The sequence below is a fragment of the Chiloscyllium plagiosum genome, chromosome 22, assembly GCF_004010195.1.
Source record: "Chiloscyllium plagiosum isolate BGI_BamShark_2017 chromosome 22, ASM401019v2, whole genome shotgun sequence".
Classification (NCBI taxonomy): Eukaryota; Metazoa; Chordata; class Chondrichthyes; order Orectolobiformes; family Hemiscylliidae; genus Chiloscyllium; species Chiloscyllium plagiosum.
The window spans coordinates 21,254,797-21,279,841 of record NC_057731.1 but is presented as its reverse complement, the minus strand read 5'-3'; the positions used below and the strand labels follow the sequence as shown (position 1 = coordinate 21,279,841).

The 25,045-nt window shown below is 40.5% G+C and overlaps 1 protein-coding gene across 4 annotated transcripts in view; it reads right to left on the bottom strand.

Annotated features, from left to right (window-relative positions):
* LOC122561119 (serine/threonine-protein kinase 32C) overlaps positions 1 to 25,045 on the bottom strand; it is a 334,934-nt gene that overhangs the window by 118,310 nt on the left and 191,579 nt on the right. The window lies entirely within an intron of this gene.

The following is a 25,045-nucleotide window of genomic DNA, read 5'->3' as shown; positions in this document are numbered from 1 at the left end:
ATACAAGGTAGACCATTTAGGACAGAGATGAGGAGAAACTTCTTCACCCAGAGAGTGGTGGCTGTGTGGAATGCTCTGCCCAGAGGGCAATGGAGGCCCAGTCTCTGGATTCATTTAAGAAAGAGTTGGATAGAGCTCTCAAAGATAGTGGAATCAAGGGTTATGGAGATAAGGCAGGCAGAGGATACTGATTAGGAATGATCAGCCATGATCATATTGAATGGCGGTGCAGGCTCGAAGGGCTGAATGGCCAATCCTGCACCTATTGTCTATTGTCTATTGTCTATCAGGGATAGTTTTCTCCATATTAAATAATGATTGGTGTTAATTGAGCGTGTTATGCGGAACTACTCAAAACTTTGCATGAGTGAGTGAGAATACAATATCTAATCCGTGTGATACAGAGATCAAAGCAGACCGAGCAAGCATTCAGCAGAACAATTACGACCAGGAAGTTTTTACATCCAAACATCATTTAGAGGATGCCAGCAATGATGACTCTATTTAGGGGATTTATTCTTGCTTTCATAGACCTGGCAGGTGTCGCTCATTAGGAATGTCAATCACTCAGTTTGGTTTAAAAACATTCTCTTTCTTGAACTCTCTCATTAATAATAAATACCATATGTTTAAATACTCTTGCAGTCTGCAGCACATTTCTGTCAACGTATTTCTTCAATGCCACTTGCAAATATTTTCTCATTAAAATAATTTCTGGAACAAAGTAGATGTTAAAGGTTACACTTGCTGGATGTGTAATGTTGCAGCTCATTAGCATGCAAAATGCAGAAGCACTTTAATTAATTGGTTGGTCCACACATATATGGTAATCTACTTGTCTGCTAAATGAATAGATTGAAATCAGGTTGGACTGATTTAAGTGGCCCTATCCACTGAAAAGTCTTCTTTGCACCTTTGTAGCATGACAGGAACTGAAGACGTCGATGATGATGATGATGATGATGTACATAATGTTACAACTTTCATGTCAATGGTCACTTGCTCTTGAGACTCACAGGAGAGAAGAATGGAAACCCTGTAAAGGAGAGCTGTAATCAGTAACCTGCATGTTAGAATGTAAGTAAAGAGCTCACAAGGGAGTGTTACTCCTGGATATGGTAAAGCCAAAGATGCAGCAGACTCAGAGTAGGAGTAGGCAAGCTACATAAAACAGCCTGAAGTGCACAATGCAGACCCCCAGAAAGGAACCGGCTTAATTCCATGGAAGTAGCACTGTCGATGGATGTCAGCAGAAAGCATACTGCCAGCGGTGCTCACACACGGCATGCCAGCAACTCAGGAGATTTCAGTATCAATCTGAACTAATGCCTCAGATTAAGAGCCATGAAGCACAGGGAAAGAAAGAGAAAAAACGCTGGCAGACCAGGAAAAAAAAGGCCTGAAGATTTCAAAGAAACAGTAGAAAGAAAAATTACAGCACTTATGCTGTTCACTGGGGTGCAGGAACCTGAAGGGATAGCAGCACCAGATGAAACACAGCAGTTTGAGAATGCTGAGGTCCCACTAAGAGATCAAAAATGAGAACTGTGCAAGCAACAGTTCCAGAGATACAGGACAGCATCAGGGTTACATATGAAAGGGCAAATATATCAGGTGAGTACATTCAGGCTTGAAGTGATGATGTCCTCATGCAGCAGCATTTAGAAAAAAGTACGAACAATTTCAAATCCACAGTCAAGGTGTTTGATCCATATTTTAGACTGAAGCAGAATCTGATGATACAACTGGCAAGATTAGATTAGATTAGATTCCTTACAGTTTGGAAACAGGCCCTTCAGCCGAACAAGTCTACACCGACCCTCCGAAGAACAACCCACCCCCCTCTGACTAATGCACTATGGCAATTTAGCATGGCCAATTCACCTGACTTGCACATCTTTGTGACTGTGGGAGGAAACTGGAGCCCCCGGAGGAAATCCACGCAGGCACATGGTATATGATAATCCACTTGTCTGCTAAATGAATAGATTGAAATACAGAGGTTGGACTGATTTAAGTGGCCCTGTCCATTAGTCCAGAGGTTCCAGAAACAAGGAGAATCAAGAGAGTTATTTCACACAAACCTGCACCAGTTAGAGGGGTGGTGTGGATATGGAACATTAAAAGGTGAGCACTGAAGGGATTGGATCAATTTAGGAATCTGTGATGAAAAATTCAGATTTGATCAACTTAGAAGAGGAGCTGACTTTTGCAAACAGGATTTAGTCCATCACACAGGCTGAGGTTAAGGCCCAAAACCAGACCATCATTCAAGGTAGCATTTAGGCTGCCTGTAATTTAGCATGATGGCTTGGTCCCATGATCATTTACCCCAAAGCCTACCCAAAGAGCATGAGAAAAACCTCATCATCCATATTAGGATAAACAAGGCATGGTGCAAGGCAAAAATAAAACACCACAGGCATTGGGTAGGGGGAAGCTGGGTGCTGCCAAATATGGAAGAGGCAGACATTTCGAACACAACTGCATACTAAGAAATACCACATCACCATATTCTGTCAGATCAAAGGAGTCTCCCCATTACAGAGGCAACGCCTGAAAAAAAGGAAAATCACTTGCTAAAGAGAACATGCAAGTGATCAAAAATGAAAAGGAGCAAGACAAACAAATGGTTTTAGGTGAATTCAAATAAGTTCAGCAGAGGTTCTGGACTGTCATCTTACAAGTAACAGGGTTTAGCACAGAATTTAAATGAGATAAAGGGTTTCTGTTTAAATTTTGGTTAACAGCTTGCACTGCTTAAATTCAATTGATACTAAACCAACTGAGTATTAAACTGTAAGGTACAGAGACACAGATCTTTAAGTACAAGGTCCATTCACTACCACACTCAAAGGCTAAGAGATCAGTGAGATGCTATACATCTTGATAAATTGTAGCACATAGTTTTTAAACAGGATTCCTGCATTAAATTAGATCTTCAAGTGGGAGTGGTTGCAGTGCTACAAGAAGAAAATTATAAGGAATTTTATGAAGAATTCCCAGGACTCTTCAGAGACTTAAGACGGCTCAAACAAAGCGACAGCATTGTACTGTAGAAGCTTGTTAAGTCAATGGGTTTATACATTCCCTGAGAAGGCCCATAAGTGGACATCAATCATCCACCAACAGGTATCATTTGCCACTGCTAAAATCCCAGCAGAGCTGGCCAGATTAAAAGACATGGTTTCCACACCATCCTACCTGATTGCTCACTCCCCCAACACCCCCAACCTCCTAATCCCTTTTAATAATGTTGTAGCTTTCTCATTACTTCCTTCTTCACCTTTGAGCACAATCTTAGCGGGAGGACCAATCCATGCCGGGTGCTTGCCCTGTTTCTGCTTCAAGACATTCCTGGAAAATTAGGTGTTCCTGTTTCTGCTGGATGTGGATCTCACAGTACATCAGACCCACAGCTGAAACATAGTCTGGAAAATAGAGCCCACTGTCTGCATACAAATCCACCAGGTTCAAATTTTAGATGTTGTGGTTGTGTTGTACTCTTTCACTCGAGACTGTCATTGTGATGCAGAACTGTGCTCTTGCTTGGTTGTCATAGCTATACTTACGCCATTTATCTAAAAAAAGTCTTCAGTTGGTTGCTTGAGGCAAAGTAATTCTTACCTTTTTATAATACAAGTCTATATCCACCTCAGTACAATACAGCTTGTGAAATTGTGCTTAGATTCTTCTGTAGATTGATTTATACCCTCCCGAAATCAAAGATGAATAAAGATCCTTCTGTTCAACAGCTTTGCAGCTGATATATTCCTTTCACAGTTAGTTTGCGCCCTTGTACAATTGTTGAAAATAATTTTTATTCTGTGCCCTTTCCATAGCTATTAGTTCACCAGTTAACTCAGCCTTGCTTTTCAGAGATGACAAAAGTCCTTTCTGATTTGTGTGAAGAATGTTGCTGGCTAGTCGAGGGTCACACTCATTTTGCAATCATAGCCTTCAGCTACTGTTCCAATCATCATAAATCTTTATTAGCTGATGTTGAAACTCTCTGGTGAGCATGTTTTGTTGAAAGCATTCCTCCCACATCAGTGTAAACTGCTAGCATGCAGTTTTCCCCAGAATCAGGAACTTCTTTATCAACTTGTATTTATACTGTGATCCCTGGTGTGGTGAATGGAATCATTGTGAATGCAAGTCACCCAAGACTCCATTTGTTTTAATAAGGGAGAGTAAAGGCAAATAAACACTGCAATGAGTTTCTTTAATCATCATGTGTATTATCAGATCTCCAGTAGTGTTGTTGTTGGATAAGCAATTGAAAAGATTGTGAAGAAAACTGTAAAGTACTACACATTAAGTGTTTTTTTTATTGGTTCCTCTGAAATAAATAACATTTTCCTTACAAGTGGCTCTGAGATGGTTGAGATCCTATAGAGGCAATTGTCCTCAGTCATGCTGGGCAAGCATTTCAAGAGTTAGAAACAATTGTTGTGGGTCAATCATTCAAATGCGGTCCCCCTTGATCTCACTGGGAACCCTACTTTCATCCTGTACCATGTCAAATGTATAATACAGCACTTCATATCTGGGCAAACTACTGCCCGTTATGCACCTCCTGCCCACAAGATCTTCTAGTCTGACTCGTGGCTGGACGCAAGGTGTACGAGCAAACATACACTGTCTGTGCTTGCACAACTCCTGCTGGTCAATCGGCATGATGAGCTGTAAAAATAATTCAAGGGAATTACGTCAAGGCTAATGAAAGTACTTTCAGGCAAGTCAGAGTTGGTCAATGGTCAGAGGCCAGAGGCGGACTTTTCTTAGAGAGTGTGGCTGCCATGTTGGAAGGGCTGAGTGTATGCAGAGGAGCAACACATGCTAAATGTGCCTAAAGATTCCAAATTAATTACAGTAATTTTGAATGCTTTTTGGTTTTGCAAGTATATACACTGTCGAGGTGGCATGGTGGCTCAGCGGTTAGCACTACTATCTCACAGCACCAAGGACCCTGATTCAATTCCAGCCTCAGGCGACTGTGTGGAGTTTGCACATTCTCCCCGTGTCTGCATGGGTACCCTCTGGGTGCTCTGGTTTCCTCCCACAGTCCAAAAATGTGCAGGTTAGGTAAATTGGCCATGCTAAATTACCCATAGTGTTCAGGGATGTGTAGGTTAGGAGAATGGGTCTGTGTGGGTTACTCTTCAGAGGGTCGGTGTGGACTTGTTAGGCCAAACGGCCTGTTTCCACACTGTAGAGATTCTAAAAAACATTTCAAAACATGGAATGTTACATTTAGATTTTAATTTATTTTTATCAAAAGTCAAATGTCAGTTTTGTCCCTGCATTTTTCTCATATTCTCATTGAAGGTGTTGATTCTTACTGAGGTCTGGTGCTGAGTGTTGGCATTCCAGGAATTGAAGCAGAGATTTTGTTTTCTCAATGCATGTAATACAGGCAGCGCTGACTGGGCCGGTATTTATTGCCCATCCCTAGGTAACCCTGATAAAGTAGTGAAGAGTTGCCTGCTTGAATCATTACAACTCCCTTGGTGTAGGATCAACTATAATGATATTAGGGAAGGATTCCAAGACTTTGATCCAATGACACTTAAGAAACAGCAATATATTTCCAGGTCAGCATAGAGATTGTCTTAGAGGGGAACTTGCAGGTGCTGGTGTTCCCAAGAATCTACTGCTGTCATCATATGAGATGGTAGGTGAGTTTGGAAGGGTCTGTCTTCGATGACTTCATGAATTTCTATAGTGCATCTTTTAGATAGTACGCACTGCTGCTACTGAGTTTCTGTGGTGGAGGGAGTGGATGCTTGAGAATGAGGTGCCAGTCAAGTGGACTACTATGTCCTGGGTGATTTCAAGCTTTTTGAGTCTTATTGGAGCTGCACTCATCCAGGAAAGTAGGGAGTATTCCATCACACTCCTGACTTGTGCCTGTTAGATGGTGACAAGGTTCTGGGGAGTCGGGGGATGAGTTACTTCCTGCAGGAATTCTTACCTCTGATTTGCTCTTGTAGATGCTGTATTGATGTGGCTAATCCAGCTCAGTGTCTGCTCAATGGTAATCCCCAAGATGTTGTTAGTGGGAGCTTCAGAGGTGAGAATGCCATTGAATATTTTGGGACAATGGTTAGGTTGTCTCTTATTGGAGATGGTCATTACTTGGCACTTGTGTGGCATGACTTGCCATTTGTCAGTGCAAGCCTCTGTATTGTCCAGGTCTTGCTGCATTTGGACATGCATCTGAAGTGTTACTAATGTTTTAAAATCATCAGCGAACATTCCCACCTCTGACCATACGATGGACAGACAGTCACTGTTGAAGCAGCTGAAAATGTCTGGGCCTTGGACATTACCTTGAAGAACTCCTGCCGTGATGTCCTGGAGTTAAGATAACTGAACTCCAACCTCCCATAACCAGCTTCCCTTTTGCCAGGTATGACTCCAACCAGCAGAGAGTCTTTTCACCATTTCAAGTTTCAGGCTCCTTGAAGCCATACTTGGTCAAATGCAGCATTTGATGTCACACTGAAGAAACAAAAGCTTCCACTCCTTACAACTGTCCAGGTAGCTGCAGAATTTTAGTAGAAGGTTGTTGGATATTATCGAATGTGAAGGTGGGTTAAGGTTCGGGTCTTGTGTTTTGAGAAAATTGAAAATTAGGAACATATTCCCCAATGGTTGTGGAACATGGAGTCTTGGAATATTACCTGTTTTAAAATGTGCCATGAGATTATTAAATCCCAGCTCGAGGATTGAGAGGTAGAGTGCATACAGATCAGTGTACATGTCACAGTGTTCAGGAACTGCCCTTTGGTATCTCTGCATTTTCTTGACTTCCTTCTTGCTGTTCTTTCCCTTAGTGTTTCTTGTAACACCACATTGCAGTTTTCAGCAAAAACAACATTTATTTATATTGGGAAGACAAAAACTAATTACAGTTTATACTGGAAATCTGAAAGGAAAAGAGAAAATTCTAGAGGTACTCTGCAGGTCAGGAAGCATCTACAGAAACAGAAGAGTGACACTTTACTTTGATGCTAATGTAAAGAGTAGTCGACAAATCATTGTTTACATCATGTCAAAAGGCTTGGAAAAGAGGATACATATTTGACTTCATTATTTTCTGCAGTGTATTGTAATGTTGGTATAATCATAGTAAATGTTTTATGTGTATTGGACATAAATATATTTTTATTATAATAATACATTTCATGAATATTTATAGCAGTTGCCCACAACACAATTTGCAGACCAAGATATGGACTTCTGGTCAAAATGTTTGTCTATCCATGGCATGTTGTAAAAATGATACTAAGCTCCAACCATTTGTGCTTAGAGTAGAATGGTGATACCAATATTTCTGATGTTAATCTAGGGGCTATCCATTGGTCTGTAGTGAAGTATAAACTACAAATAAGTCTTTGCAGAAATGATCTTAGGCAACAGATGCAGTTTATTTTATTCAGTAACTATATAGAGATTACATGAAGTCTTAGACATCTGTACTCTTCCGAACAACAGGTGTGTAAAGACATGTGAATATTCATGTGGAGGCTAGGCCAGATACCAACTACTGTCTGCCGGAACTGCTTCCAAGTGCCCAGACTATCTGGTGCTCCATCCAGTGGCTGTCTTCTATATGCTGTCCTGTCAGTACCAGTTCCAGTAAAAGTTCATTAATGATCAAAAGCAGTATTTGGTTGTGGTTCTTCAGTGGCATCAGAGATGGAAATCATTTCTTGTCACCCAATGAAATCAATGGCTTCGTCCATTTAAATCCAGCCATTAATCTTGAAATGCTTGTAAAGTTTTCTACTGGCTATATTTCCTTAACTTGGGCAACAGCAAGTTTCTTATGAATCTTGAGAGCAAAAATGCTTCCTTACTCAAGAGCAAATGTTTTGGTTCTAAACACAAACATATTCTCAAAACTCCAGGATTCTTTACAGTGAGACTCCTAATATTCCTTTAATGTTAGGGGCATTTCTATTTGCACTACATTCCTCCAGTGTGCAGGTTGTATCCTTGTGTGTTTTAACCAAGACTTACGATTTGCTAAGACAGAGATGTTGACCACTGTAACAAGCTTAAACTTGAGTAAGTTGTCCATCGACCGAAGTGAAGTCATATCCAGTTGTGCTGGGGGATCTCCTAGATCCCCTAGGAATGTCTCGAGTACTTTCTTCAAAAGAGGTATATCTTCAAATGAAGGTAGACGATGTACTGGATAGAGATGTTTGTGCATGCAACCACTATTGCTTCTGCTGTTCTTGAACTGCTGAAAACTTTTACATGTGACTTTGGAAGTGACTTTTTTTTAAACAAATGTAACACACTGTCATAGCTAGACACTGATTTTTTATTCTACAGTGCTAACATTGATATTAGTCGCTTGCTGTCTCATATTTTGCTTACTTTTTGTTCTTTGGCATGTGTCTGTTTAGTGCAGTTTGTGCTTTTTGAAGTCGACAGTTGCTTTACTTTGGTAGAATCCCTACAGTGTGGAAGCTGGCTATTCAGCCCATTAAGTCCACACCACCCAAACTGAACCCACCCCCACCCCAGCACTCTGCATTTCCAATGGACAATCCACCCAGCCTGCATATCCCTGGACACTATGGGCAATTTAGCACAGCCAATCCACCTAACCTGCATATCTTTGGACTGTGAAAGGGAACCGGAGCACCCAGAGGAAACCCATGCAGACTCAGGGCGAATGTGCAAACTCCACACAGACAATCGTCTGGAGTCGAAGATGGGCCTCTGGTGCTGTGGGAGTAGCAGTGCTAACCATTGAGCCATCGTGCCTTGGTAAGGTTGATCTTCCCCTTTCAGGAGTTGATTTTCAAAGTCTCCACTTCCAAGGTGATTTGGATTGATTTTTCCAAATTTAAATCTTATTTTGACTGTAAAAGATCTGACACAGATCTGATCAAAAAATCCACAAAGAATGTTGTATGATACATATCCTGATGCAAGGCTCCATGTTCACAGGTTTCAACTAATCTATTGAAATAATTCATAAAACTGTCTGCAGCTTCCTCTAGAAGTTGATCTCTTCTGCTAAATGTTGCCCATTTGAGAAATCCATTCGTTGTTAAATTGAAAGTAATTGTTGAAAGCTGTTAAAACGACAGCAAAGGTATCTATACCTTGTTTAATTTTTTTCATAACATTACCAACCATAAGACCTAATGAAAATTCTAAAATATTAACTGACTTCAGAAGATGAGTCACTGGACCTGAAACATTAACTCTGCTTTCTCTCCATAGATGCTGCCAGACCTGCTGAGTTTCACCAGCAATTTCTATTTTTGCTTCTGATTTCCAACATTTGTAGTTCTTTCAAAATGGAGGACCTCCACCATTTTCACTTCTTCTTAGGAAGTGTTTTTGAAGAAAATTGCCTTTGCCCTTCCTGTTGGGATAATTTTTGTGCCTTTTCCTTCCAAGGGTGGCACACTCCAATATTTTTTATAAATTTTTCTTGCTTCTGAAATGTGTTAGTAATCTTAAACATCTTCTGCAGTGAACTTACAACAGATAAATTTGTTTCTGATGTTCCTGACTTCAATGTGAAGTTATGGCCCCATTATAAATTTTTGCAGCTGTATCTTCTAGTTCCTATTCATGAATGCAATAGTGCTTGTTTTGCTCGTATGATTATACAATAGGGAACAGCAGTAGGTCATTCAGCCCTTGGAGTCTGCTTCACTATTAAATAATCTCATGACTGATCTATTTGTGTTCCAAATTCCAAATTCCTATCTTCCCTTGATAATCTTCGATTCCTTTATCCCCCAAGTAATTGGGGTAAAAAGGTTGAGGGGCCAGCAGACAAATTTAGGATCCCACAAATCACATTCGATCAATCTGAAAAAGATCCATTCATGCGTAAAAGCGCTAGAACTGCAGGTGCTGGAAATCAGAAACAAAAAAAGAAATTGCTGGAAAAACACAGCAGGTCTGGCAGCATCTGTGGAGAGACACTTCTGAAGAAGGCTCACTGGACCCAAAATGTTAACTCTGTTTTTTTCTCCACAGATGCTGCCAGAACTGCTGAGTTTTCCAGCAGTATCTGTTTTTGTTCCATTTATGCATGCTCTATTTTTTTGCCAGCCAGCCAATCTTCTAGCAATGCCAATCAGTGAGCCCTGAAACCATGATCTCCGAGCAACACTGACGAATGCCTTCTGCAAGTTCAAAAGCAGACCATCAACTTCTTCCCTTAATCCACAGTGCACATTATTCCTCAAAAAATCCAAATAGTTAACACTATTTCCTTTTCATAGAACCATTCAGATTCTTCCTGATTCCTTGAGATTTTTCTAAGTGTCCAGATATAATCTTCTTTATGACCAATTTTAACACTTATCCCAAGATGTCAAGTTAACTGGTCTATAGTTTGCTGTTTTGTCCCTCTGTTCCTTCTTGAATAGAGCAGCTATATTTGCTACTTTCCAGTCTAATAGAGCCATTTGAGAATCCAACAAATTTTGTAAAACTAACATCAACGCATGTTCTATCTCATTAACCAACTCGTTTGAAATCCTAAGATTAAATCAATTAGGATCCGGAGAATAATAGTGCAGCTCCATTGGGCTTTTTTGTTACTGCAAACCTAATAATTATAATTTACCAAGTTCCCCTATTCCTTCAACCCCCTCAGTATAGATATTACTGGGATTTGTTTTGTATTCTCTTCAATGAAAACAGAAACATGACATTTATCATTAATCCACCATTTCTTTATTATCTACTTATAACTCTCCATGTTCATCCTCCATCAAACTAACTTTCAATTTCCTTACTCTGGTTTCCACCAGCCTATGCTGACTGATATGTATTTAAAGTCTTCTGGTTAACTTGTTGCTTCTGCCTTAAAGCTTGATTTGTTTAAAGTAACTTGATTTCGTGCAGAATTTTCTATTCCATTCTTTTCAGATTCTTCTGTATTTTTTTCACTGTTGGTCTCTTCTTGGAGGCTGGTACAATTGCAACATTTAAAAGGCATCGGGATGGGTATATGAATAGGAAGGGTTTTGAGGGATTTGTGCCAAGTGCTGGCAAATGGGATTAGATTAGTTTGGGTTTCTGGTCAGCATGGACAAGTTGGACTGAAGGGTCTGTTTCCCTGCTATAGATCTCTGACTCCATGACTTTAGGGGTCCACCATTGCCAGCATGTTAGTGATGATATGAGATGACAGCCTTAGTATCAACCTTTTGAGGGTGGGGTAAGATAGCTGCCATCTATGCTCGTCAAGGGGCTTTCTAGTAGTCTGTGGTAAAGGATGATCAATGAATGAGTCTCAGTAAAAGAGGTTCTTATCTTAGATAACAGGGCGCAGTATATTACATCTCAGTAATTATACACTAGATACATTAACTCTCCCGCATATTAAGTGTTACTAACAAGACGTCGGCAAGTAATGTGCATCACCATGAGGAGACTCGGCCAGACTTCAATCGTTGCGTTCCTGAACTATCTCCAACTGCTCCAATCTACCCAATGCTCCATCCACAGGCTGTGTTCAATATCAGAGTTGGCGGAGCTACAGTTTAGCTCAGATTAACCCTTTCAAGTGCATTAGCTGAAGCAACATCATCTATAATTAATATCAGTTTGACCTGCCAATTGGCACTGGATTCTGAAACAGAAACAGAAAATGCTGAGAATGCTGCAGCACCCATGGAGAGAGAAACATCAGAAACCAGGACTGTGTGGCTTGCAGGACCAATTCCTCACTTGTGGATGTTGGAATTTTTAAATTTCTAAAGGAAGATGTAATGGTCCAGAATTCATACAAGTAAAAGGAAAACAGAAACAGAGGGTGTAGGTACAAGGAATAATGAGCTGCAGGTTTTTGAGGGAAAAGCCAAGCAGAATTCCTGAGGTTAAGGAAGAATGGTAGGGTTGAGGAGATATGGGAATTTAGGGCAGAGAGCTCAAAAGGACTCCACGAAGGGAAAAGGAAAACAGGAGGGTTCACATAAATTTGACACTGTGCGATTGTGTAAATGTATGTGTAATAAGAAGTTAGATAAATAAAATATATAAAGTACTTGCCAGTATAGAAGGCCACTTCCCTTGGGAAGGAAACAAACAGTGGGAGGCCATAGGTAGGAGCAGCTGAAAAGCTGCAAGCAGTCAACCATCGATTCACACGACCCAAATGACAGGTGTCGCTCATGAAATAATGAGCGTAGCTTCACATGAGGGTGATTACTGACACTCCGGTATTGCCTTTCCAACACTTGTGAATGAATGAGGATGCCGTCTGTACGATTTGAAACAGTAGGACATAACTGGCTCACATTGTGCAATGAATATAAAGTACTCTCCCTGACTCATCGATGAAAATAAAACAGCTGCTATTATACTCTGATCAGGACTATTTTGTACAGTTGTATTTTTGGATCTGTTTGGTCAAAATATTGCATAAACAAAAATAGCACTGACTGAGATTTCCAGGGGACTTTGTGTCCTGTAGGTCCCATTTACTACAGCGGTGCTCCCAGGAATAGGTTCTGCTGAAGTGAATGGCTGCCAAAGCAGAGAAGGGTCATTTTCTGAAAAAAATCCATCTGTGATGAATATCACAGCATTCAGGCACAATAAATCTTCACTTTTGCACTTTGTAGTGATTGGGACCAAGTGGACTGCATTGACTATGTGGTTCTTGATTGAGGTTGTTAACCTGTGCCAATCAGGAAAGCCTTGGCTGACCAATATAACCAGGAGACTGGGTGGTGGGGGTCCCCAGTGGAGGGCTCTCTATGCAGGACTCCTCCCCCTTTCTTTTGGGGATCTGGGGTGGACGGTGCTGCATGCAGCGGTTCACTGCAACTGCAGATTTTGGTGGTTCACGGATTCCCAGCCTAACTGCTTGTTCTGTAGTGCAGTGGAATGTGTGGACCATGTATATATTGGATGTGGGTGCATGAACCCCCTTTTTGATTTCCTTAAAGACCTTCTCCTCTGTTTTTGGTTACATTGGCCATTTGAGTGGAAGATTGCGGTGGTTCACGGACTCCTAACCCAACTGCTTGTTCTGTGGTGCTTTGGAGTCCATGGACCACGTAGATATTGGGTATGGGCACTTGCACTCCCTTTTTAGTTTTCAAGAAAACCTTCTCCTCTGCATTTGGTTGCATTTCAGTCCCACACTCCTGATCTTTGGGCACCCGGTGCAGAGGAGGGAGGGTAGGTCAGAGGACATCCTCGCAGGTCTGCTACTGGGACTGCCCAAGCTGGCCATAAACAGGTCCAGGCAGCGGGTTGTGGTGAGGATCGTTATGGTCGATTGCCTGCCCCTCTTCTGCAGCTACGTCTGAGCCCATGTTTCCCTGGAGTAGGAGCACGCGGTGTCTACCAAAACCCTCGAGCTATTCAGGGAGTGCTTTATTTCTCCCTCCAACTCTATTTTGATTTAATCCCTGCCCTCCCCTTCACCTTTTTGATCATGCAGCATTGCCCTTTGATGAGAAGGGCATTGCTTGTCACTGGCCACTCGTTTGTTTCCTTACTTCCTGGTGGTGGAAGATGAATAAAGATTTACACACCCGTTGCTTTTCACTGTATCCTATAGTTGCAAACACATGACATGGGTGCTGGGGAAAAATAAATACTACCACAGTTAGGTGATAGTGTGGGGTTAAAAAAAACCGGGACATTAGAATCTCCTCAATGGAGGAACTCTGAGCTGGCTGGCTACAGCCAGCGTACTATGCACTAGTAAATAAAGGGTGACTTGGTGACAGGACCCAGTCTCTATGCAGTTATTTCACACTTCATAGAATTATTCACTCGAATCCTCATTTTGACTCAAGTGCTCTCTTTGTTGATTATGCATCTAGAAACAAAGTCATTGCAGGCAGCCTCAAAAGAACCATAATACATACACGAGTGACTAACTTCTTCGTTCTAACATTTTAGCAACAAAACACTGAGTTCACAAGGTGACAAAGTAGAGATCACAGAGAATTTCTCATCTATATGCTGTCCCTTGGCAACATCATCTGAAAGCACAGCTTCAGCTTTCACACATATGTTGACACCAGGCTCTACCTCACCAGCACCTCTCTCAACTCCCCCACTGTTGCTAAATTATCATGCTGCTTAGCCAACATGTAGTACTAGATGAGCAGTGATTTCTGGCAGTTAAATATCAGGATCACTAACACTATTGTGTTCAGTTCCTACTATAATCTCCAGACCCTAGTTACTGAGTCCTTTCCTCTTCCTGGCAACTATCTGAGGTTGAATGACATCATTCAACATCCCAGCATTGTACTTGACTCTGAACTGAATTCACAGTCATATATCTGCATTATTACTAAGATTGCATTTTTAATGTCTGTAGTCTTCTCCAACTCAATCATTGCCTGTTGAACTGCTAGTGAAACCTGGATTTCTGACTTTGTTATCAATAGACCCAGGCAGTGGTTGGTACTGCTGCCTCACAGATCCAGGGACCATGGATTGATTCCAGCCTTGGGTAACTGTCTGGAGTTTGCACATTCTCCCTGTGTCTGCATGGGTTTCCACTGGGTGATCTGTTTTCTTCACACTGTCCAAAGATGTCCAGGTTTGGTGGATTGACCATAACAAATTGCCTCATAGTGTCCAGGGATTAGATTCTTAGATTAGATTCCCTACGATTAGATTCCCTACGGTGTGGAAACAGGCCCTTTGGCCCAACCAGTCCACACCTACCCTCTGAAGAGTAACCCACCCAGACCCATTTCCCCTCTGACTAATGCACCTAACACTATGGGCAATTTAGCATGGTCAATTCACCTGACTTGCACATCTTTGAACTGTGGGAGGAAACCGGAGCACCCGGAGGAAACCCACGCAAACACGGGGAGAATGTGCAAACTCCACACAGTCAGTCGCCCGAGGCTAGAATCGAACCTGGGACCCTGGTGCTGATGTGCAAGCTACGTGGGTTAGCCATGGGAAATGTAGGGTTACAGGGATGTGGTAGGGAGCTGGGCTTGGGTGGGATGTTCTTCAGAGGGTCAGTGTAGACTTGATGGGTTAAAGGCCTCTTTCCACATGGAAGGAGTTCTATAATTCCATCATACTTCAGATGGGACTCATACTCTTCCTTCCATATATCATAGGTCATCCAAAACTCTCCTACAAAATCTCCTTACATGCATGATGTCCCATTCAATCAACATCACTCTGTTCAGAGTTATATTGGCATCTCATTAAGCAATGCTTCAAGTTTAGAATCCTCACCCTCATTTTCAAATTCCTCCTTGGCTTTGCTCCTTCCTCTGTTGATAATATCTTGCAGCCTCACAAGGGTTTGAAACTTCTGTCTCCTTCAAATTATGGCATTGTGAATGTCTCTGATTTTAATTGCTCCACCAGTGGTAAGCATGTCTACAGTTGCCCAACCCTCAAGCTCTGAAATTCCAATATGATGGAGAGTGAGGACTGCAGATGCTGGAGATCAAACAGTGTGGTGCTGGAAAAGCACAGCTGGTCAGGCAGCATCTAAGGAGCAGGAGAGTCGGCGGTTCGAGCATGAGCTCCACTTCTTGTGCGTCCTGTAAGGAACTCCTTTAAATCTACGTCCTTGACAAAGCTTTTTGACCAAGTTATTGACATGTGTGGTTTGGTTTCAAATTCTTATTCATGCAGCTCCTGTGAAGCACCTTGGAACATTGACTACGCTAAGAGTGCTATATAAATGCTCATTGTTTCACTGATATCAATAAGGCAGTATTTAATAGGGATTCTTCCAAGAAGCTTAAAGATCTTGAAGTGAGGCACCGGTTTTAAAGTTAAGAGCTTTGCAATGGCCAACATAGGGATTGGAATCCAAAGGCACTCGTGATAAATGAAATCAGTTTATGGGTTTGCACATCCAGACAGTCATTCTGCACAAGACACAATTGGTAGCTCTGTTGAGATAAGGGATGCGTCTTTGATTCAGTTGTCTAGGGAAAGAGAGATAAGATGGGTTGTCGTTACCTAGGTGACCGCCACCATATATGATGAGACATTTAAAGTCATGCAACTGAAATGCTGTCCAGGAAGGTTAGGCTCCAGCTACTGCCTATTGAAAATAGCACATGGAGCCATGGTTACATCAAGGCCTGTGACAAAGGTAGCTGTGTTATTGAAGAAGTATGAAGGTTTGTGTATTCTATTAAGCCTGCACACAGCAGAAGTCTACCACAGGAACCAAGTTTCAAGAGGGGGGTGTTTCATCCAAAGGCTGTCTACATGCAAGTGTTTGATGGCTATTCATGTTTTTTTTAATACAATGTGTTTTACTTGGAACTGGTGGACTTGATCACTGCCTTTGTCCTCTCCAACAGGTCATGCTTGGCGAGCTCCCCTTACTGTTATCAATGGATTAATTCAAGATACTGCAGAAATTTAATCTTGCAGTTCTTAACAACACATTAACATTACAGCGGCCAGTCTAGTATCTGGTTCAAAGCTACTGGCTGGTCTTTTTATGTCTGATCACAGGATGTATGTGTGTCATTAGTTAAGCTAGCATTTACAAGCTGACTGCTATATCCATGGAATCATTTTCCGCGGTTTCAGCTACCCGTGATTTACTGCAGTTCAAACATATTATAGGGAACGTTCCAGCACCAGGGAACAGGAGCTGCTGGAAAGATAAATTTCCCATTGAAATGAATGGGTTCACTCCTATCCGCAGTTTCGAGCTTCTGCAGTCGATCTTGGAACATATTCCCCGTGGGGAACGACTACCCATCCCATCCCATTCAAAAAGGTACATGTTCAAATACACTCCAGAGACCCAAACACTCCAGTGCAGTACAAAAGGGAAATGAAACTGTTAGTTGTAATGTTTTTTGATGAGGTATTAAACCACAGCCCCAGCTACTAGTTTCAGGTGAATATAAAGGATATTGTGAATATTGGGATCATAGATGCAGGGCAGTTCTCGCTGAAGTCTTAGCCAATAATTATCCTGCACTCAATATTTCCAAAAGAAGTTATCTGACCATTATTTCATTGCTGTTTGTGGCATTTTGCTATGTGCAAATTAGTTGATGTGTTGCCTATATCATAACAATGACTAGACTTTGTAAGTGCACTACATTGGCTGTAAATCACCTGGGAACATCTTATAAATAAATCTCATCTTTTGGCTATCTTAATTAAAGTCTTTCCTTTCTGTTTCACTTCAAGCCATGTTGCAGTTTATTGCATGTTCCTGGGCTTCAGTTGCTGAGGTGACAGTTACTTCCTGGGAAGGGAGTAAGGACTGCTGCATGGAATCATGCTTTTCCAGCACCAGTGTGGACCAGGAGGAAGACAAGAGGGAGGAGTGCTTCTTTTCAAAACTCTTGAGCTTTCCTGTCATCGGATCCCACTACACCCAACGATCTGTTCTCTTCCTCTCAGTCCAACACCCACCAGGGTCTTCCCTTTACCTCCCATGGTCTCCCCCTTTCCACAATCTTGTGTCCTGGACCATCTCATGGGTCTCCCCAGCCACTCATCTTCTTCATCCACCCACTCTCCTCCCCAGCTGCAAGCTGGTGCCAGAAGCTCAGTGAGTATGATAGCCAGCCAGCCCATCTCGCAACCTGCAGCCAGACAACAAGTTTGAAAATCACGGGGAGGCGATGGCCTGGTGGTATTATGGCTGGACTGTTAATCCAAGTAATATTTTGGCAACCTGGCTTCAAATCCTGCCACAGCAGATGGTGAAATATGTATTCAGTAAAGTATCTACAATTAAGAGTCTAACCATGACCATGAATCCATTATCAATTTCTGGGGAAAACCCATCTGGTGGACGAAAGTCCTTCAGGGAAGGAAACTGTCAGCCTTACCTGGTCTGGACTATATGTGACTCCAGATTCACAGCAATGTGGTTGACTCTCAACTGTCCTCTGACATGGTCAATAAATGCTGGCCAAGCCAGCGATGCCCTCATCTCATGAATGCCATTTTTAAAATTCAATCAGGGCCCATACTTCATTTCAGAGGGAACCTATTTTCTGCCAGTTTCTCTCCACTCTGAGAACACTTATCATCCTGCAAATGTTCAGGCTATGGTTTTCAGAAAATGCTGTTGGACCACAAAACAGTATCACAGCACAATAAGGCCAACTCACAAATCATTGATGGCATTCAGTTCCTTAGCATATTCACAGAGAAGTCTGCACATAAATATATGCTTGCACCCAACACCGGATGTACTTTGAGAGACTGAGTGCAGACACAGACTCTTTTCACACAAGCAAGGATTTGCACAGGAGGAGACATATTCAGAGAAAATAAATGTTATCATTAATTGTAACATGGTATTTATCTGCAAATATGAAAAGGTAATCTCAGTATTATCATAAGCTCATGCTGTTGATGTGCAGTAAGACTAAACTAAATCATCTTTGTTGTAGCTGAAGAGAAAGTATCCTCAAATACTCTTGCACCATGAGAGTAACTTTTTCACTTCACTGAAGTCACCATTGGTAGTAAATCAGCATCAATTAATAATGGGTAATAAAACAATGTCATAATGCTAATGTTGCATTTACACTTTGACATATTGAGAAAGTGCAGTAAACAGCAGCAGATGTTGTTATTCTTCATTCCCAGTTTTCTGCCACCTTTAACACCAACCTTCATGGTGTTGGCATTAGAAAACATAATTTAATAAGATCTATTTTATAAAGTTGGATTGTGCAAGTAGAATACTTGTCATCTACCAATATCAGCAAAATGTATGCTGATTCATGCCAAGACCTCTGGCACTTTTGATAAGCAATAGAGGAAAAGAATAAAGCATTAGGAGAAAAAGGAAGGAAAATTGCCTAATCAACATGTAATATGATCAGCAAATTCCTCCAACCATCAAGAAAATATCCCACCTGTTCAGTAACTTAAACATGTAATCATCAAATTCAAACAATCTGCCCACAGGTTCAAATGACAGTTATTACAATTCTGAAAATATCAACTAGAAACAAAACAGGAATACTAATACCATGTCTGGAAATAGTTAGAGCACCTAATGCCAGAATAAAACTTTTCAGTTGACTGCAATGTCACTAACGAAAAATTACCTGCTACTTTGTCATTGCTGATTGTGGGAGCTTCCTGTGTGCAAATTAATATTTCCCATATTTACAAAAGGGACTGCATTTCAAAATGACTTTATTGGCTGTAAAATGCTTTGGGACATCCTGGCCCATGAGAGGTGCAGGATAATTGCCAGTCTTTCTTTTCAACTGTGACATACCTGCTTGGAGTGGATTTCAGTCAATGTTGCTCCATTTCAGCTGACAAGGAGATTTCCATATGAAGGAAATTTTCCATTAATTGCTGAGGCCAGAACATTATTCCACAGAGAACAGGCCAGACAGATATACTATTCAAACAATGATCAATGGTAATGTAACAAACTCTTTACACCTCAGTACCTGACAAAGTCCCATGGTGTAGTCCATATCAAGTCACGCTCAAGCATGTGAAACAGCATTAGAAAATGGGGTAATGATTAGATGAGGAAGCATAGGTTTAATAAGGTAGAGATGAATCAAGGCCAATTCAGTGAAAAAGATGTATCAAGAAATATAATGTCTTGAACAGGAAGTAAAAATTCTCATTTCACCCTTTCCCTCCCAATAGCAGTGACTGTAGAGAGTAGCTAAGAAATTATTCAGCTATGTACCAGTTGATTCCACTGTTTTAAAGCTGGCACATTCACTTAGTATGAACTGACACGGCATTGAATACTTGAAAAGGAGATCTTCATTCCATACTAGCGTAGAGGAGAATGAAATATTTCTAGACTCTAGTTTCTTTTGCAGTTTAGAAAATGTGGCAGTTAAATTGCATACAGGTTCTCTCAAAATAGCAATGTAATGGTGACCATCTGCTGTATAAAATAATGGTTCTGAAATGGTTAATGTAGAAGACTGCATTAATTTATTTCGAGTGATGATGGTCGATTGATAAACATTGGCTGGGACGCAAGGGAGAATTTCCCTTCTCTTTTCTCAAACAGTGACATGGGTTCTTTTACTTTTACCTGAGCAGGCAGTTTTGATCTCAGTTTGACATTTCAGTACTGTACCGGATGGTCAGCAACAATCCGTGTTCAAGTCTTTAGAACGCACTGACTTATGACCCCATGGTGACAGCACTGGGCCAAGACTAATACCAAGGTTAATAATCCAACTGGGAGAATGAAAAGTCTCAAGATGTACCTGGAATTTGTACATAACTTTCTACTAGGGCAGGAGTATTTACCTAATTTATCTGGTAGACCCAACACTACATCCTTGAGCACTTGTTACTAAACCGCATTCAACAAAATCTATGTGAACATATTGTGGATAGAAACTTGAATGCCATTGCCCATAACTTGGGTGGTAAGCAAAAGGTTATTGATCTAGGTGTGAAGTTTTGAAGCTAAAATGTACCTTTAGCATTGCCCCAGTCATATTTGTCCCCCTTGTTCTTGGCATCTATGGACATTGTCTGAACTAAGTATTAGATCAATTTAAACAGGTAAAGAAGATTCCTGGATCTGGTGTATCTTTTCAAAATTGTATGAAAAAAATAGCAGCATGTGCTGTATGACTGCGGACTAGGTTCCCATTCCCTGTAGACATCCAAAGAAATATTAGTGAAAGTTTTTTTTTGCTTTCTCTCATGTGAAAAATGTCAAGACTGCCATGGAACACACACTTTTACTTGTTCCAGATTAGACAGAGTCACAGAGATATACATAGAGATACATATAGAGATATATAGAGGGTCCAACCCGTTCATGCCGACTAGATATCCTAAATAAATCTAGTCCCATTTGCTAGCACTTGGCATGTATCCCTCTAAACCCTTCCAATTCATATACCCACCCGGATGGCTTTTAAATGTTGTAATTGTACCAGCTCTGACATTTCTTCTGGCAGCTTATTTCATACATGCAACACCTGCTGCATGAAAAAGTTGGGCCTTAGGTCCTTTTTAAATCTTCCGCCTCACACTAGAGGCTATAGGTTTACAACTCCCCCAACTCTGGGAAAATACCTTGTCTGTTTATCCTATCTATGCTCCTCATGATTTGAGAAACCTCTATAAGGTCAACCCTCAGCCTCTGGCACTCCAGATAAAATATCCCCAGGCTATTCGGCCTCTCCCTATAGCTCAAATCCTCCAACCCTGGCAACATCCTTGTAAATCTTTTCTGAGTCCTTCCCAATAGGAAGGAGACCAGAAATTGCACACAATATTCCAACAGTGGCCTAACCAGTGTCCTTTACATGACCTTCCAACACCTGTACTCAATACTCTGACCTTCTTCACTATCTTATCTACCTGCAACTCCACTTTCAGGGAGCTATGTATTGCAATCAGATCTGTGAATCCTATCACACAACTTGTTGAAATTGATGAATAAAGTCAAAATAATTGAAACCCATGACTTCAATGGCAGCATTTTGAACATGGTGTCTTTACTTATCTTGGGATTTTTGCTACTAAGTGTCTCCCTAGAAGTGATATATGCTACATTGCTGTCTTCTCTACAAGCATTCATGCATGACAGCAGTGAATTCTGCTGTGAAGGGATTTTTCATCGATTCTCTTGTGGTCATCAGCTCAGATCACAATCTCCTGACCTAAGCAAGCCATGTGCATTCATCCCTCGACACTGCAATACAAGAATAAAATGTGCTAGCCTTCCAGATGATGGGGATCTGCTACTATAATATGTCCTACACAGGATAACTTTCTGTCAATGTTTAAGATGGTTCAGCACAGAACAATTTGCTGCTTATGAGAATGCATGGAAATATCAACAAGTGCTTAGCAACAAAAGCTGTTAATCCATTTCCAGATCTGTACCTAGGGGATGCTGGGTAACCTAAAGAACACTTTCAGTGTGGGATTCAGTTTCCAAGCTGAATTAACTGGCCATTTTCTTTTTGATGACAATGGCTCACAGTTTCATAAAGGACATACCACTTTTCCTGCCCTTCACAAATGGACCTCCAGCACTTGAGTCATCAGCATGTCCTCCCTCTTGGAACTTCTTGGAAAAGTACAGAAAAAGTCTTGACCTGTCCTTCCTCCGTGTACACACTTCTGCTTAAGCCATTTATTGGGCACTCTGCTTGATCATCATTTCTGCTACACCATTGGCCAGTGCAGTGTGCAGAGTTAGCCAGCGCAAATGTGATAAAAGGAGAGATCAGAGCTTTCCCAAAAACTCTTAGTAAATGGGTTAGATTAACTGCAATTGTTTTATATAGAGTGCATGATTAAACCAAAAGTCCAACCTTTTTGCATGATCTACTTAATTTCTTATTCAACTCTTTTTGGAGAATTGGCAATTACAAGGACAATAGCCCAAACATTATAAACTACTTGTTCACAAGCATACACACTTGAGAGATGGATCTTCAAATTACATTGTTAAGTGATTAACTCCGAGCTCTGAATTAGTGAAATAAATCCTATTCTTGGTTCATTGTAGCATGCTACATTAAAAAAAAATCGTTATATGTTGCTGCAATCTTCTGTTTATCCACAATTTATTCTAGACTGGACCTTTACTAAGCAATGAAATAAAAGTAAGTTTTTGTAACATCCGGTGTTGAGAACCCAGATAAGAGTATTTCATCAAGAACTGTCTGAACTATGGTGGAGGTCAGGAACAGAGTACAATATTTAAGGTTGAAATATATGGAAGTATCTCAGGTGGATGTCGCTACTTGGCCCTCTCCTAATGTCCTTCAATTCACTGATATGTCTTGCCACTTTGACACACTCCATATGACATAACAAAGTAGCCATAAGTGGAGGGACTATGAGTCTTGTACAGCATCACTGCAGCTATGCTACAGCACTCTGCTCTACCAGAACCAGCCACTGAGATCATAAGAACCTTTGTGCTATTAATCTGTGTTCTGTGGGAACTTTACTTACACTGGCTGAACTGAGGATATTTATTTGGTAGACAACATTGGCAAGTTCAGTTGCCATATGTGCCCTCCTTTCTGTGTTTCGTCTCGGATTAAGTCCCTCTTATCCCAAATGTATGTTGTCTACAAGTTTTTGCATTTAAACACTGCAGACTGAAAGGAGAATGCTTGGTAGCTTTAAGATTTTTTTCTTTCCAATGTGTAAAATCATATAAAATCTTGAAATACAGTGAAAAATAAAACATATTTTCAGTCCACTTGGCTTAAAGTTAGGACAGTTCCCCAAAATTGATCAACTTTTAGGCATGCAAGCTTCATAAGGAAATTATAAATCATTTAAAGCTGCTTGATAGTTTTTTTTTAAAACAGTTTAGATACTGTTAGGCAGGTGGATGGAGTTTAACAGATGGTTAAATTCCAGTGAGAGATAAACTATCGTATTGTATTTGAATAGACAAGAAAATTAGATTTTTAAAAAAAAAAATACATCTCTATTTATCTCGAACCAATTAGTTCTACATTAGATATTTTTTCAAACATGACTGGCAGATGATTAGAAAATCTCAAATTAAATGATTAAAACTAAAGCACTTGGAATGTGGACCCTGGTTACTGGATTAATAATGTGGTTATCCAGATTCATTCCAGTAAATATATTGAGAAATGAAGATTTTTAAGTAATACTGTTGGCTGCAATAAAAACATTCATGTTAGCAGTTATTAATATCATTTTAGCTTTCTCTCAACATTCTGAAGTCATCAGAAATTCATTACTAATTGTTATTTGTTATGAATTTGGCAAACATATTTCATTGCTTGCCTGTCAGGATAATGGATAGTAGCTTTGTCAAGGTCATATATGCTTCTGCTGTATTAAGTATACCGATCCCAAGTTTATGCTATAGTTAGAACCCATATCAATTCCTGTCAAAGTACTGCCCCTTGGGAGACTATAGTGAAGAAAGGGTACACTGCCTATAAATTCGCTGGAACCAAAAAAAAACTACTTTCTAGGTTACGTACAATCGAGCGCTAAATACAGTACTGGCAGAGACTCACTTATATAAGAATTATTTTTGAACTATTAGATGTCACCTATCTTGCCTTAGTTGGCAAATGACCTGCTAAAAAAGACAATTATTCCACCTACCTTTTCTATTTGTTAAAGTACAGTGGTTTTCTGTCCAGAATGTTCTTTAAGTATACGCTGATCACTAGATTTTCAATGACCAATTTGTAGCTCATGGATGAGAATGTGAGAAAGACGAGCACTGCCTGTCAAGCCTGCTTCACCATTCAATACTATCATGGTTTATCTAGTGCCTCAATGTCACTTTCCTGCCTGCTCCTTAAAACTGGTCAATTCCCCGAGATACCAAAAGTTTGTCCACTCAGCCTCAGGTATCCTCTAAATAGAGCATGCTCAAACCTCTGGGTTAGAGTCTTTGAGTGGAGAACTTTCTTCAGGCCTTCGTCCTAAATGATCAAATCCTCATCCTGAGACTGTGCCCCTGATCTAACTGTCTAAGATTCTTTCTCAAACACATTCTACAATAGTTTGTGAATAAGTTTGTACAACTGTTTAGTAAATCCACCAGCTTTGTTTAACTGATCTTAGTTGCCTGTAGTGTTAGGTGAAGGGGTAAGTGTAGGGGTTGCTCTTCGGAGGGTCAGTGTGGACTTGTTGGGCTGAAGGGCCTGTTTCCACACTGTAATTAATCTAATTCTATGATGAAAAGTGACTGAATCTCAACAAGTTACTTTCCAAGTAACAATACTTCCAAACTCCACACGAATCACCAACTTTCCATTGGATTTAAATTAATTTATTTCTTCGAATACCAAGATAAATGAAATATCTAAATTCAAAACATAGTGCAAGGAAAACATATTTATTTTAAATGTAATTTAATCATAACTACAACCTGGAAATTACTGTTTACAATGTTAGTGTTTGAAAATTTAATGAATTCATTTGAAATTCCTCTTTCCAATTTTCCAAATGAATTTTTACTTCCACAAATTCAATCATTTCAAACACTTTTTAAACATTTTTTATTTCATTGTTATTATTTTAAATCTAGTATGTCATACCTAGGGTAAAGTGTCGATCCACA